This window comes from Micrasema longulum, unplaced genomic scaffold (assembly GCF_059751315.1).
Source record: "Micrasema longulum isolate JH-2025_06_02 unplaced genomic scaffold, ASM5975131v1 h1tg000926l, whole genome shotgun sequence".
NCBI lineage: Eukaryota > Metazoa > Arthropoda > Insecta > Trichoptera > Brachycentridae > Micrasema > Micrasema longulum.
The window spans coordinates 405,921-422,030 of NW_028278117.1; the positions used below are offsets into that span (position 1 = coordinate 405,921).

Here is a 16,110-nt window from a genome sequence, read left to right on the forward strand (position 1 = left end):
TAAACATACTAGAAAAAAAAAGCTTTGTATGCATAAGCAAATCAATAAATAACGGGAACAAGAAGAAAAAAAATTACAGCACCCAGACCAATTTAGAAAAAATGTTTCTTCAATTTCTTTCTCGCAACTGGCGGGAATAGAACCCGCGACGCCAGTTTCACAATTAGCCGTCTAACGAACGACGTCACGACACGGTTGGTCTAATTGTTTTACTGTTAACTGTTGATGTTTAAATACATCTACCCGTTTATGCGTTTTTATGCTATTTGCAAAGATATATTGATAGATATATGTAGATTTACAAGTTTGGTTAACAGCGTGCATAAAAACTGCAGCATTCCACGCTGATGGAAGATTTTTCTTGTGACGCGTGGCATCCGCCTCCGTATCGGGTTAACGCCGAGACGTCGAACGAGAGGGCGTCAGTACTTCACAGGCGTCGCGTAGCTAAACACGGTCCAATCTACGCCATACGCACGGCGCAATCGCATTTGACCTACAGATTAAAACTTTTCGTGGGTTGAACGCGAGAAAACTTTGGTTATACTTCTCAAAATATCAATAAAATACTTGTCACTTATTTACAAACTTTTTTTTTATAAACAGTTGAATTTGATTAACAAACGTGCCAATAAGTTTTTCTGTTTACTTCTTGTGTATTGTGAGTTGCTTCCAAATTACTGGTAACAAACATTTTCCAATTTTTTTAAACTTATACAAACCCTATGCAAATGAATAAAAATGCGTAAAATTATTTTGACAAGTTTATTAGATCTAATGTTATTTTTATCAAAAATTGTTTTACATCGATTTCTAGAATAAAATGTAAGTTTTTGTTACATATTTTGACACGCACTTAAAAATGATTCTGCATTTTAAATGAATATTCGAAAAAAGTTGGCCCAGATATTTGAACAAATTGATTTCTAAAAATTTAATGTCATATTTTAAATCATTGTTGGTATTTTAATCTGCCAAAATTTTAATAGGGCTTCTGATTTTTCAATGAAAAAAATAGTTTATATACGGAAAACATTTTTTTTACGAATCAAGGCAGACTATCTTTATTTTAAAGACGGTTTTTACTTCTTTGAAATGTATCATTTTAATAAAATACTCAGAAATTACTTTATTTTGTCGGCTATTTGATGATTTTTTAATTTTTAAATACTTCTTTGTGGATTGACTGGGATGCTTTGGAAAAACAGGTTTTTGTTTAATTAGGTTTTAATTAATTACGTTTATGATCAGAGTTTTCCGACAGATTTCTGTGAATTATTTGGTTAGAATAGCATAATATAATAATAATATTCTAGTTTATACATAGATGAGAAATGTTTTTTCAATACATTTGGTTGACGCATGCGCAGAACGCTGTTTACTTTATTAATTATTTTTAGAATTTGAATTTACTAATAATAAAGACAAACATATTTTTATTTTATTCCTTTAAATTATCATTTTATGAGAATCAGAAATAATGAAATTCTGTTCCTCGGTCATCATAAGACTTATTATGGTTTCCATGCGCCTCTACCCAAGAATAATTAGATTTGTAAATGAAAATCAAGATTTGAATTATTTTGATTGTTAGTTGAGTTTTTTACAAATATACTGAAAAAATATTCCCAATAAATTTACTGTGTATTTGTAGAATTAACCTGGATTCTATAATGCCTGTCTAATGTATAAACTTGTCTTTGATTTTCTTTTCGGATTGATTTTATTATTTGTTACTGTATTATTACTGTATTATTATTGTTTTTCGTTATATGATTTGTTAAAATTGAACATTGTCCGTAAACTTGTAAAATAAAAATAAAAAAATAAATAAATAAAAAAAAAAAAAAAAAAATAAATAAATAAAATAAATTAAATAAATAAAATAAATAAAATAAATAAAATAAATAAAATAAATAAAATACATAAAATAAATAAAGTAAATAAAATAAATAAAATAAATAAAATAAATAAAATAAATAAAATAAATAAAATAAATAAAATAAATAAAATAAATAAAATAAATAAAATAAATAAAATAAATAAAATAAATAAAATAAATAAAATAAATAAAATAAATAAAATAAATAAAATAAATAAAATAAATAAAATAAATAAAATAAATAAAATAAATAAAAAAAATAAAATAAATAAAATAAATAAAATAAATAAAATAAACAAAATAAATAAAATAAATAAAATAAATAAAATAAATAAATTAAATAAAATAAATAAAATAAATAAAATAAATAAAATAAATAAAATAAATAAAATAAATAAAATAAATAAAACAAATAAAATAAATAAAATGACCGGGTTTCCTCGCAAGCGACATCGCCAGTCTGACATGTGTATCGGTGGATAAAATCTAGAAGGAGCAATGTCAGATTTTATATTTTTCTTGTCATCATTTTGTAGAGGGTTAATTTCAATTAGGAAACTTGTATTTTTGACTATTTTATACACACATACATGTTTTAATGTTTTTCATTAATTTTTCTTTTAAAAGACGTCAAACAATTCCGTGTAACGCCACAGAATAGCTAAATATTTACTCTCCTGTAAAATTACGATTTACGACATTGGCCCTTATATATTCAAGCCACATACACAAATATATTGTATATCGTAATATTTACTCTCCTGAATAGATATATATGATACAAATATTCTTAGTTGTAATTTTAACATCATTCTCTCTCCACACATAACGCTGCATAGGGCACGGCATTTGGATACCAATCGTAGCGTATCTTGATCGTTTTTATGACACGCAGATAATATCAGTCTTACGCTTCAGGTGCCAGTCCAGGACTATGAAATAAAAAAAAAACAATTTTCAAATAAATATTTCATTTCAACCATATCGGAAATCGAACCCGATATCTCTTGCATGCTAAGAAAACGCGCTAACTATTACACCCGTGGTCGAAATATAAGGCCGAGTTGATATTTGTCTCAGGTTCAATTGCTGATATGGTTGGTATGAAATGTTTATTTAAAGGTTGTTTTTACAGTGTGGAGGGCAACACCAACCGCGGTGAGGTCAACAGGTCCAAACTTCGGCTTGGCCCGCAACGCGTAGTCCACTGCAACATCAGCTCAGACAAAATGTCAAACTGATCTGACGTTACAGCGGACTAAGCGTTGTAGGCCAAAGCAGAGTTCAGACCTGTCAACCTAACGGCTGTTAGTGTTGCCTTCCACAACACTATGATATCTGTGCTGACACAGAAAAGGGGAAAAATTGAGTTACTAATATAATTAGATACCCCATTTACAAACAAACACACAAGTAAAATAAAGAAAAGTAAAAAGAATCTCTATTGAAACGATGAAAAAGCGAATTTACATTTGAGTCTAAGTTAATATTTGTAAAATGGTATCAAAGAAAATAGACCTGACTCGAGTTGTGCCTTCTTACAAATATTTTAATCAAATTTGAAACGTGGAATACGAGCAAAAGTCAACTTACGCTTGCCGTGCAATGCAATAATATTAATCCGGAGTCCTTTTAATATCAAATTTCAACGTCAAACTTGAATTATTCACCTGAGTAGTGTGATTATTGCTGCATATTTCCTGTTAAAAAATAAAAATCCAAGATTACGTCGTGTCAAAGATATCTAGTGCCAATAAAAATATCACCCTGATAACATGATGAGAAAAACATGTAAATGTTCAGTGAGATTTATGTAATGATACATAATATCTTTAAGTATATAAGTAAGAGCAAAGGAAGGATAAAAACAGAGTTAACGTGGTCAAAATGCGATCTCTTAGACTAATACGTGGGAAATCAATACATGGCATGGTTACAAATTATGAAATCAGGTGAGATTGTAAATCTGAGTGAGGTATAATTTATAAAACTAAAAAGGGATCTCTGAGATGGTTTAGTCATGTCGAACAAAAAGATGAAAAAATGGTAAAATAGGTGAACATGGCGAGAATGAACTGTAACGTGGGACGAAACCGACCAAGAAAGACGTGGCATGATCAGATGAACCAAAACCTCAAGTCTGGTCATGTCGAAAGCAAGCAAAGCCGAAGGGCGTGTATGACAAGATATGTGAATGTGGAAGAAGCTGGAAATGTATGCCAAGATAGACGTGTGTAGCGGTTCTATCGATGATAGTAGTACAGCAAAGGACAGAACCCTCAGGAGAAAGTACCAATATCCTTTGAGCCTCCAACATAGTTGAAGGTGAGCTTAAAAAAGAAAAAATATGTAAAAATGTAGAAAAAATAGTGTTTTGTGGAAATATATCCCCAATTTGAGCAACAGCAAAACTTAAATGTATTAATAAATTTAGGCTTATGAGCACTTACTGCCAAATCGATTGTTGTATGAAGAAAAAATAACAGGAAAAAGGGGCAAAACTTGTATAAAAATATATATACGCGATTTCTTAAAGAAACAAAGATGAAAATATTATATTTCAATATATTCAAGCATTGAAGTTGAAAATTTTAAGCTATATCTATTGTTAATTATAAAAACCAACGAGACCCTAGCTGTCTATAAGTAAAACAACTATTTTGTAAAATACACCACACTGACCTATGCCCTTTTTCCGTGTCAGCACAGATATTTCATAGTCCCTGGACTTGTGCTTGAAACGCAAAACTGATCATTTTACCTTTATGTAATAAAATTGATGAAGATACGCTGCGGTTGGTGTACCAATGCAGTGCACTAAGCACCATAAGGTGCAGCAAGGGAATAATGATGATAATATTTAGCTTGTCTAAACAAACCTTAAATACTTAACTTGCCAATTTGGGTCATTTGATTATTTCATTTTGTTTTTTGTGTAATATTCAAGTCTATAAATATTGACTTCAGAGCATTTTGAAACATTTGCTAAGAGCACATTGACATTTAAATTAATTGCTTTTCCTGGAAAAACCCCGGTCAGAGTTTTGGGTTTCTCTCGAAATGTCAATAATTAATTATTCGGCCCTCCCCACAATTATGCTTATTTTTGCATGCCTAAAATTATTTTTCATTAGATGTATCATGTTTCTTAGCTAAAAAAACTTTTGATTCATTAACAATAATGCATTGTTAATATTTATTTCGTTCATTTTTTTAACGATTTTGTATAAATCACACGAGTTTAGAGTTACACGACCGATTTGAAAGCTACTACTTTAACGTCAAGGGGTTCATACAAATTTTAAAATCAAACGCCATGTCATAAAGTAAAAAAATAAATTATATTTAAAATAAACTTGTCCTACAATTTTACTCTTTATCGAATTTAATGTGTAAACATTACATTTTTAATAGTTAAAAAAAGAAAAAATTCTTTTAATTTTACCCATTTCTTTACAACTTTCTTTTTTCATTTTATTTGAAAAAATTTGAATTTATATTTGAAATATTAACTTTATTGTTTTTATTATTTAAAAAAACCAAAATTCTGTGATGGTAACCACATATTATTTATTTAATTACCGACCGGTTTTGGAGCTAAAAAAATCACGTGTTCCTTTACCAAGATATATTTATTTAGAAATGAATGTATTCCTATTTTATAATCTTAAAAATGTCTCCATAAATCAAGTCTAAAGGTATTTTCTTTTTATTCCTTATAAGTATGATGTAATATTCTTCATACTCATGTAGATTAGATTTGTTTTATTTATGACAAAATACAAGGTTTATAAACTTTACGCATTACATTACATTACATATTTAATTTGTACGAAATATACCCAATCAGCAAATGTACTGGTATGAGGGGATATTATAGAGATTAATATAATAGTTTAAATGAAAAGTCGATAAAATAACATCACATATCACTTGTCACACGAAAATCAAGAAAGGGGTGCTGCGTTGGTTTTGACATGTAGAGCGAATGGACAGCGAAAGAACGGCTAAAAAGATCTACGATGCAAAAGTTGATGGATGCAGAAAACGAAGAAGACCGAGAAAGACATGGCATGATCAAGTCCATCAAATACTTAAAGATGGACATGTCAAAAGTAGGAATAATCGGCGTGCGTGCCTGAGAAGATGTATGAGTGTAGAGGAAGCGAGGTCTGTATGCCAAGATAGAGTGATATGGCGTTCGGTCCCATCTGCCTATTCCTACGGGGAAACGGCGTGATGGTTTGTTTGTTTGTTTTTTTGTAATTATCGTAATTGGTATTGGTTTTATGGTGTATTGTCATAACCTACTTTTATACCTTCTTCTCTTTTTCCTACTTGCTGACAAGCCTCTGATTTGAGAGTTTGCGGTTTAAAAATAAAAAATAAGGTTATTTGAAATAAAATCGTGTTATTTAAATATTATTTTACAATGAGTAAAATGTCTCTTTGGATCTTACACACGTCATCGTTGGCTCTGCAGCCCGCCGGGGGCCGTGGCCTTCCCCAACGTTTGTCGGCATCTTTTTTTACCCTGGCATGTTTTTATCCAGTCCCTGATGCCAATAGCATCCGCATTCTTCTGCACTCCATCCGGCTTTCGGAGTTTGGATCTACCAACACTACGTCTACCTTGCAGCGCGTGTGAAGTATCTTATTGAGCACTCTCATTTCATTTGTTCTTGCTACGTGCCCTGCCCATCGCAGCTTTCTTATTTAGTAAATTCTACCTCATAAATAATTATAAAATCATATATAAAACGTAACGCAAAAACTTGATTATGTTTTTATCCGAATTTCTAGTAAAACAAATTCAATATCTAGAAGTTTATTAAGATAAACCATATATTTAAAAAAATTAAAACACGTAACTTTCAGACAGGGAATTAAATTTTGGAGCTTTGAACAGAAAAAATAAATGGTTTATAATTGAAGCTTTGTAAGTTTTGAATATTTTTCACGAACTTGTGACTCATAAGATAAAGTAGGTATCATGTTCCTTTCAGATAACACCTGTCTGAAGCATTGAACATTTTAAAGAAAATCATCTTATAAGTTAAGGTTATTTTTCATTCTTCGAATCTCATAAATCACAGACGTGCTTTTTAAATGCGTAATTTTCTTCTTAAGAAATTTTTTTTAACGCGTAAACAACATTTTTTTTATCATTACAACATAACAAACGTTATTTAAAAGTAGAAACTTATTAAAATTATTATTTACTTTTTTTGGCCAACCTGTTTCAAGATAATTTGGTAATGAGAATCAATAGAATGGATTATTTCAATAATAATATTATTGGTGCGTCAATTATACCAAAATGAATCATAAAAATAATTTGAAGTAAACCTTAAGAAAGAAGCTTGTTTCGCTTCAAAACCGGTCTGGGTAATAAAAAATAGTGGTTAAAAACAAAATGGTTTTATTTATTTGATAATGATGAATAACTACAAAGTTAGTGCTGCAAATATAAAATAAAAATATCAAGTTTGTTTGATTTAACATTCATAGTTGAAATTCTCTTACTTAGTTCTGTAAGTGAAATAGAACAAGTACCCTGGACGAGTGTTTTCAACTCGATAATTGATTTCGGTCAGGTAGAAATAAGTCCGCCTCGTTGTGTAGTGGTTGACGGATTTGCCTACCATTCCTATAGTCCTATGATTGATTCTTGGTAAGGTGGATGTGAAATATCGATTTTAAAGGATTTTCGAACTGCAATATTTCATTGTTCCTGGACAGATTCCTGAAGCGTAAGACTGATCACCTTACCTTCATGTAACATATAATTAAACTACTCTTCATTTGATTAACAATGCAGTGCCTTTTGCACCGCTCACCGGGGGCGAGAAGAAGAATGATGATGATGTAAAAGTATCTTGAACTCAAGTGAGTTACTACTTGCAAACCCGGCAAAATCCAAAATTTAAAAAAAGTGAGATATTAATTGAAACTAATTCAGAATACATATTTTTACAATAATTGTCACTTTGTCAGTTAAAAATATGGCTTTATTAGTAGGATTCGACTTTTAAATTATCGGGTTTGTTGCAAACATGGCAACCTCTACTTTAGTATTGCAAAGTTGGTAATGTATAAAATAAAATTTATTATTGCCCTACTGTTTCTTAACATAATCATGCTTATGTCATCACTGCTAACGTATAAAATATTTACTGATTATAATAAATAAATTATGTTTGTACAGTTTTTTGTAATTTGCTCAAAATAAAGAAAGATGGATTTTGCCGGGTTTGCAAGTAGTGCCCTCAAGTATTAATTAATTATAAAATATTTTGAACATTGTTTCGTAGCTAGGAAAATATATATAAATAATATATATATATTTGTGTATATAGGATTTTTATAAATTTAAAAAATAATTACATAATTTAAACTCGTTTTAGCGAAATGCGATTTTATTATTTTTTCAATAAGAAAGATATATCGAGCCTTATATTCTATTAAGACATTATTATAACAATATTTTGAGTTTTTCCAATTGATGAAAACAGTATTTTCAAATTATTTTATGATGAATTTTTTAGACAATTAAGGCCACGGCTGCCCCCCTTGACTGTTTTAACGCCCTCTATTTCCCTCCGGACCTGCTGCCTCCCCCGTAGAAAGCTCCCGCCGTATCTGTGGGGCAACCGCCCCCGTTGGGAAAAGATGAACATAAACCATGTCCAAAAAGTTTACATTGAATTGATTTTTCTAAATAAGTGCAAAAATGCATTTAGAGAGTTTTATCATTTGCACATTATATAAAAAATATATAAAAACGTATTTTCGAGTTAAATCATTTTTTGACAGTTCTTTTAATAATTATTGTTAGAAAGTTTTTAGTGTTTGATTTGCATTATTCCTCACATATTGCAAGCAAACTTCCCGTTATTTTTTGAACAAACCTCGTATTTGTAAACTTTGACCGGAACAAGAGGCACTTGGCATGCAATACGAGTGCAGTATAACAGTTCCGTTAGGATCCTGAACTGTTTAATAAGGTTCCACAGTGCCTTTGGTATATTTATTTTTCTCTAAAAAACATTTTCAAGCCACAATGTGGCGTAAACCGACCATTTTTACGTTCCATTGGCATTGTAGTGCAACGTACATAAATAATCATGTGAGTACGTCTTAACTTAAGGCTACTGTATTTTTTTTTATAGCACCAGTAGTTTTTTTCCTTTTTATTTCCCGATAATGAGTCATTGTTAAAGTTTGAGTTTTGCTTAAAAATTTGGATGTTTTTTTGAATCTGTAATTTGTATTTTCTCTTGTTTTTGAATAGTTATTGTCAAAGTTGATGTTTTTTTTTTCACTTTTTTAAATTGTGTTTCAACCAAATATAAGCATTTAATAAATAGAATAGAAAAATTAAGTATGGTTTTTAAAAATGCGTATGTTGCTTTTCTCACTATCCCTTTTTTAAAACAAAATACGTTGAAATTTAATTTGTTTATACGAACTTCATTACGTTTTTACCTCGATCAGATTTATTAATTTCACATTCATAAAATCAATAAGGTCAATTTATTTTATGTAATATATGATACATATCTTAAGCATTCACTTTGTAGAGAAACATTGTAATAAGTATTAGTAAATATTTGTATAAAACCTCATACCGACTTTTTATATCTACTGGTTTCTAGACGTACCTGTTTCTTCGTCAAGACACAAATTGCACTAATATGCAATTTCTGAAACGTGCTGATGAGACACACGCTATAAGAAGCTTACACAAACGTGCACTATTTTTTTATTATTTTAGGAACAAGAGATGAAAAAAATAAAGAAGGGTAAAGGGAGGAACATAAATTCATAAGTGTAAAAGGGGGACTATTATTACAATTAAATATCGTAATTATTTATGTTTTCTGTAAAATATTCATAATTTGATTTCAAATTTAATGAATAATATAAAACACTAGCGTACCCAACAGACGTTGTCCTGACCGAACGTTGGTTTGCCCGCTTATAATTATATTATCTTATTTTGGAAAAAAGACTTTTCATTGATAAGTAGGTACCTAGGTACTTGTTTATGGTTGAATTCCAAAACCTAAAATGAATTTGTTTTCGAATATGGCATTCTTTTTGCAAACGTCAAACTCCGGTTTTCTCGTCAACAGAGGGGTGTTCATGTAGGAATACGATTTTTAAAAATGTATTGAATTCAATATTGTTTTAGTATTACCAAAAATCCAGTAAAAAGAAAAAGATAGAGATCCACAAAAAATTAATGCTGTTTGTAAACATTCAAAACTTATTTTTTTCATCCGCAAAAATACAACATCTTCCCATTTTTTTATAAATGCATTTTCCTCGAATACAACACCGGTAGATGGATGAATAGAACATTTATGCTTCTTTCTTATTTTTTTACATATTAGATAGGAGATTTTAATACCTACGAACACACACAGCGCAAAGATCTATATTTCCCTAAAAACAACACGTAAACCGGTTGTGCCGTTTAGGAGGAGTGCGGTGACATCACGCGTACAGAGGTTATATATAAAGATTGTATTTACATCGAAAAATGATATGACAAAACGATCGAACTGAATATGTTTTATAAGAATAAAGTAAAAATAAATCATTTTTTATTAATGCACACAAAAATAGTTCATTTTCTTGGCGTTTATTAAAATTAAAACAATGATTTTCGAATTTGCCCTGAGCATTTTCTCGCATGTTTCTGAATTTAAAATACATGACTGAATAATTTTTCATAACTACTCGTTTTTCCTTCTTTAGGATTTTAAAGAAGTTCTTACGTATGTTAATTTCTGCCCAAAACATAATTTACTCAAGTACTCAAAAAAAACTTTTTAAACTCTCGTAACTTTATGTAGATACTTGTTTATACCATGAATGCTTTTACTTAAATAAATTTTCAGAAAAATCATTTGAAATAATACTGAGTACTTGTTGGGTGATTTTTTTCAACTGAATTATGTAAAATCAATTGCTTTTTACCATATTATTTACCAAAATGCTTTTCCTTCTTTGTTTTTTAAGGTAAATTTTTCATTGTGATCCTCAGTAATTGTGTGTATGCGAAGCGAGCAATACGTTTTTTTATTAATGTTTAAAATATGAAGAGAATGGCTTAAATACAGTTTTTTTTTAATTTTTTTTGTGTATTTAATGTAGTTACTTACATATTTGTGTTACATAATATATTTGTAGGGGCAATAGTTCATTGATCAATGACACTCATGCGTGTTTAATAATTTTACCTAAAATATAGAGCAACGACTCCAAGACGAAACTCAGCATTTTTTATTGGATACAAAGCATTATTTGCAAAAAGACTTACAGTATTGCACATAAAACGTCCGACAGCTTAAGAGCAACGACCTGCCGTACATTCACTTCATAACACACTTCATTCCCGCCATAGAGACGCGAAGAATAAAGGAACGCAGTCTAAAAAGAGACCACAGGGCATGGTAACGCCCAGTTAGCCCGGAAAATCAGCCCAACTAAGTCAGCTCAACGCAGTCACTCAGTTCCACCATATAGTTAATTTGTTCAACTCATCGCCATTGTAATTAATACGCATCAAAGATCAACCTGGCGTCTTCTGTCAATTTACAACTGGGGTAGGAGCTCCAACCTTTAGCCAAAAAAATATTACATGTAAAAATGAAAAAAAAAAATTAAAAATAAAATAAAAGTAACTAAACATTGAATTTCAAAGTATATTTATCATCATTCCTCTTTCCGCATCCTCTGGAGCATAGGAAACTGCATGAGTAAACCAAGTTTTTGATCATCTGATACGTAAAAGCAAAGCGATCAATGATGGTAAGTGATGTCACATTAAGGTTTTCCCTTTTTCTTCCCTCTTTCTTTCCCTCTCTACCCCTTCTCTCTCCACAGTATAGTGTAGATATTAAGTTGATATAGACCGAAAGTACCGTCGTGTCAAATCCATCAATTCTATCATTTCTTTTATAAAAATCATTCTCTGTAAACGCGTCTATCTTAAAAAAGTACCGTTAGATTTTTTTTAGTAAGTAACAAGGACCCAAAATGCGCCTTTCGCGAGGGTCGTTAAAGCTAAGTAATAAATTGAATGTCCGTCCGCTCAGGTAATCGAGAGCTTATTGTTCTTACCGAGAAGGTACCTCTAAGAACCGGCCTCATGTGATTATTTTTGAAGCTAGAGACAATTTTAAAAACGTAAGATCAAAATGAGTTTAAAATAATATTTTTATTTTGAAATCAATTCAATTCAATTAACATTTATTTAGACATGTTTATTTTTCACGTTTGTATGAAAAACGTAACGGCACCCATCACGCCGTTTCTTCGTAAGAGTAGGCAGAGAGGATGGAACGCCACGTCACCCTATCTCTGCATACAGATCTCGCTTCCTATACCTTCATACATCTTCTCGTGTACGCGCACCAATTATTTCGATTATTTATTTAACTTTAATTATAATGCTAGGTTAATTTTATATTTACGTTTAAAAGAATAGGTGCGATTTTAAGAATGTAAGTGGCCACGAGAAAAAAGGAATTTGGCGGGAAAAGAAGACCGCCCCAACCGAAGTGTGCGCCCGCCAATCAGGGCGACGAGACCGAAAAACGAAAGGCGTCATCCCAACCTGGGAGTCGGGACGCTCAGAAGATGATAAAAACCATGACACCCGCTTCCCGAACTCTCTTCTTTGATCTCTTTCCTTCAAACTCTCTCTCCGAACTCTTGTCTTCGATCTCTTCTCCAGACTCTTTTCCTGCGTCAGTTGTCTTTGAGGGTTACGGCCAAGTGCCTTGCCATCCCCGTGGCCCATTCAGCAGCCCAGGAGAGAAGCCACCACGCTGGCTAACCGGCCCTGACGCCGCAAAACCAACGCTGCCGCCTAAGAAGCAACCCACGCGCTCATGTCGCCGCACCACGGTGACGCTGCGCTCATGACGAGCCACCCACGTCGTGCGTCCCTCCGCACCCGACGTCCTTCCTCGTGCCCCACCATGGGACAGGAAGCAACGCCGCCGCTCATTCCAAACCGCCCCCGCGGCACACCTTACCGCAGCTGGACGCTAAGGACCCACACCGCCTTCGCGTCACCGCGCCGCACCGCCGCATAAGGGCGTAAGGTTAATTTTAAGTTTATTGTTTAAGTAGGTTTAAGGCTAGTCTTAGTTAAGTTAGTGATCCTGGAATATAAGAATTCTTTTAAATTCATTTAAATTTCATTTAAATTGCACAATAAGCATTTTATTCCAATTTTACCCCTCCACATTGATATTACGAGTATTATACCGAATGCAAACTTAATTAATTGTTATTCTGTACGAATAACTGGCGCCCAACAAAGACACCGATCTCTCTCACTCTATCATTCACTTATTTTATTTATTTTTTATTTAATTACTAAATTTCTATTTTCCCTTTAATTTTATATTTTTTTAATTTTCAAAGTCAAAGTTAATTTTTACTTCTTAAAAAATGTCGTCATCATTCCCTTTCCGCACCTTATGGTGCATAGGGCCCTGCGTTGGTACACCAATCGCAGCGTATCTCAATCATTTTTGTTACATGAAGGTTAGGTGATCAGTCTTACGCTTCAGGTACCAGTCCAGGGATTAAAGACTATTCCTTTTAAATAATATTTCGGAATTCGAACCCGAGACCTCTTGCATGGTAGAAAAATGCGCTGACCATTACACCACGAGGCCGACAAATATACATGTTTATAAATATTTTTTTCTAAAGCGAAATTATTGAATAATCAATCATGTATTGCGGCCACCGTGGTGTAGTAGTCAAGACGCTTGACTCACGCACGGAATGTTCCGGGTTCAATTCCCGGTGAGAACGCAAAAATGAAAATGTGATTTTTCTCAAGCCTAGGTGTTCTGAGATGTTATTCACCACTGTAATTGGGCTTCCTGGCATGTTGTGGTGCAAAAATAAATATAATATAATTGGTCATCTACATTATGAAAATCCGTCTCCTCCACTCCTCCACTCTAATTTCTCATCCCTTAACCTTCTTAAGAGCACTTTTTTTTCTCTCATGTCTGATATAATTTTTTTTTTCTCTTAACTGTGTAACATGTTCTCTCATTATATTTCTGAAAAACTTTAACTGGATGTATGTTATATTCTTATATTCTAATATAACAACTGTTGTTTTTCATTAATAAATAAAAATAAAAATAAAAAATAAAAATAAAATAAAAATATTCAAATACCAATGATTTTCTCCAATTGAACGGTTTGGGTAGGTAGGAAGAAATTTTCTTTAGGCAATATGCCCGCCCTTATGTTAAATTTGTTTAAATAAAGTAAATTAATAAATAATGCCAGTTTAGGAACAATAAACCAGTTATAACAACCTTCAAAATCAATATTTCACGTCTAGTAGAAATGTCACTGACTCTGGATCAAACGGTTTCAGGTTCGTTTCCACCCATCATAACTTAACTCAAAAGTTCATGGACATGAATCAATGAACTAATTAAAAAATGATCAAGAAATTTTTGTTTCATAGCAACAATTTAGTTTCTAGTACTGCGAAATATTTGAGAAAAAGTTTGTGTAAACTATCGGTTACATTTAATCATTGATTTCCTATATTTTTAAATTGCTATTTTATAAGCTATTGAAAAATGACATCACGTAAAAAAGATGTGAAAAAAATGAATGCAGTCAAATGTTTCCATTTTTAGAATGAAATATATTTAGTAATACATTTTTGAAACCAAATTACAATTCAAACAAAAAAAAAATTGTTCAATTTTCTATTATAAATTCACATTGACTTAAAAAAAACGTATTTTTTCAAATAATGATTTATTACCAAAATATTTTGTACGAAAATAATATATCTTCATTCCTTTTTTTTAGTCAGTCAACGTGTTTCCAATGAGAGAAAACCTTTTCAGAAAAACAGTAATCCTGTATTACAATATAAAGGAGAAAAGCGTCTAAGTCATCCATTGGTGGCGTAGAAGTTTTCTCAGCCGGAAAAGCCAATTGATTTTGAGGGGGTTTTGTTTTAGTAACAACAGAAACAATACTCATTTGTATTCTATGAGTGCCTGTTTCAAAACGGAAATTGGGGAAGCTATTCTGGTCTGTAATTTAGAAGAATTGTAAATTGAATTAAATGTGTATTTAACCCCTATAATTTAGAGCAGATAAATAATTGGATAAAATTGTTAGTAGAAATTATAATGTTTGTTTAGACGTACCAAACAAACTTTGAATTGAATGCTCGGTGCTTGGTTCAAGTATAATGTACCAAAACAAATAAATAAATATTATATTTTTTTAAAAATAAGTTAAAAGTAAGGTGGACGATGAATACTATCCAGTGTGTGAAATAGAATCAGAACCCTGGACGAGTGTTTTAGACTCGATTGCTATACTAAAGTAAAAATCCTGAAAAAGTTAATCTTGTGGGGAAAAGTCCGCTTAGTAGTGTAGTGGACGGCGTATTCACCTACAATGCTTAAGGTAAAAGGTTCGATCCTTACATGAAATATCGGTTTGTTGAGTAGTTTTACGCTGCAATATTTCACTGTCCTTAGATTGGTCCATTAAGCATAAGACTGATCACCTTAACTCCTGTAACACATGATCGAGAAACACCGAAATTACCTTTTTAGTGCAGTGCGCTTTGCTCCATCGGGTGTAAATAAGGGTTTGATGATGTATATAAATATAAATAACATTATGAACAAAAAGTTAAATAAACATTAAAAAAATTAATTCACCTATATCCAGAATACATAGGTGTGGAAAGAAGTTCGAAAAAATATTTGATATTTTCAATACACACTCTGTAAATGCATTAAAATGTAATCTCACTCGTTATTTTTTAGAAAAAGAATGAATTTATTTAAAAATATATTATCAAATTATTTTTTTTTTCTTGGATTCGTGTTTTTGTTTTTTTCTTAATATAGAAATTATATATTTGTGGGTTTATTGCCAAATTCCAACTTCTTCCAACCAAATGATAAAATAAAGTTGTATTAAGATTATTTAAGCTTTCATATTGATCCAAAAAACGTAATATTTATAAAGTATTATTGTGGCATTGCTTTTTTTTCATTATTATCTAGCTAAATACTACCCACTTTATGTTGATGTTAAATTATTCTTAATTTTACTTTGTTATATTTATATTTAGAACATAAGATTTTCTCCCTATAATTGTTATCTTTTATTTATAAGCTTGGATATGTTAT

The 16,110-nt window shown here is 31.2% G+C and overlaps 1 protein-coding gene across 1 annotated transcript in view; it reads left to right on the forward strand.

The window, feature by feature from the left end:
- The first annotated feature begins 439 nt into the window (after positions 1 to 439).
- The window catches only part of LOC148278150 (trissin receptor-like), a 184,201-nt gene continuing 168,530 nt past the window's right edge, over positions 440 to 16,110 (forward strand). The window contains exon 1 of the mRNA XM_088231831.1: positions 440 to 683. The gene's annotated coding sequence lies outside the window, so the exon portion shown is untranslated. The remainder of the gene's footprint in view (positions 684 to 16,110) is intronic.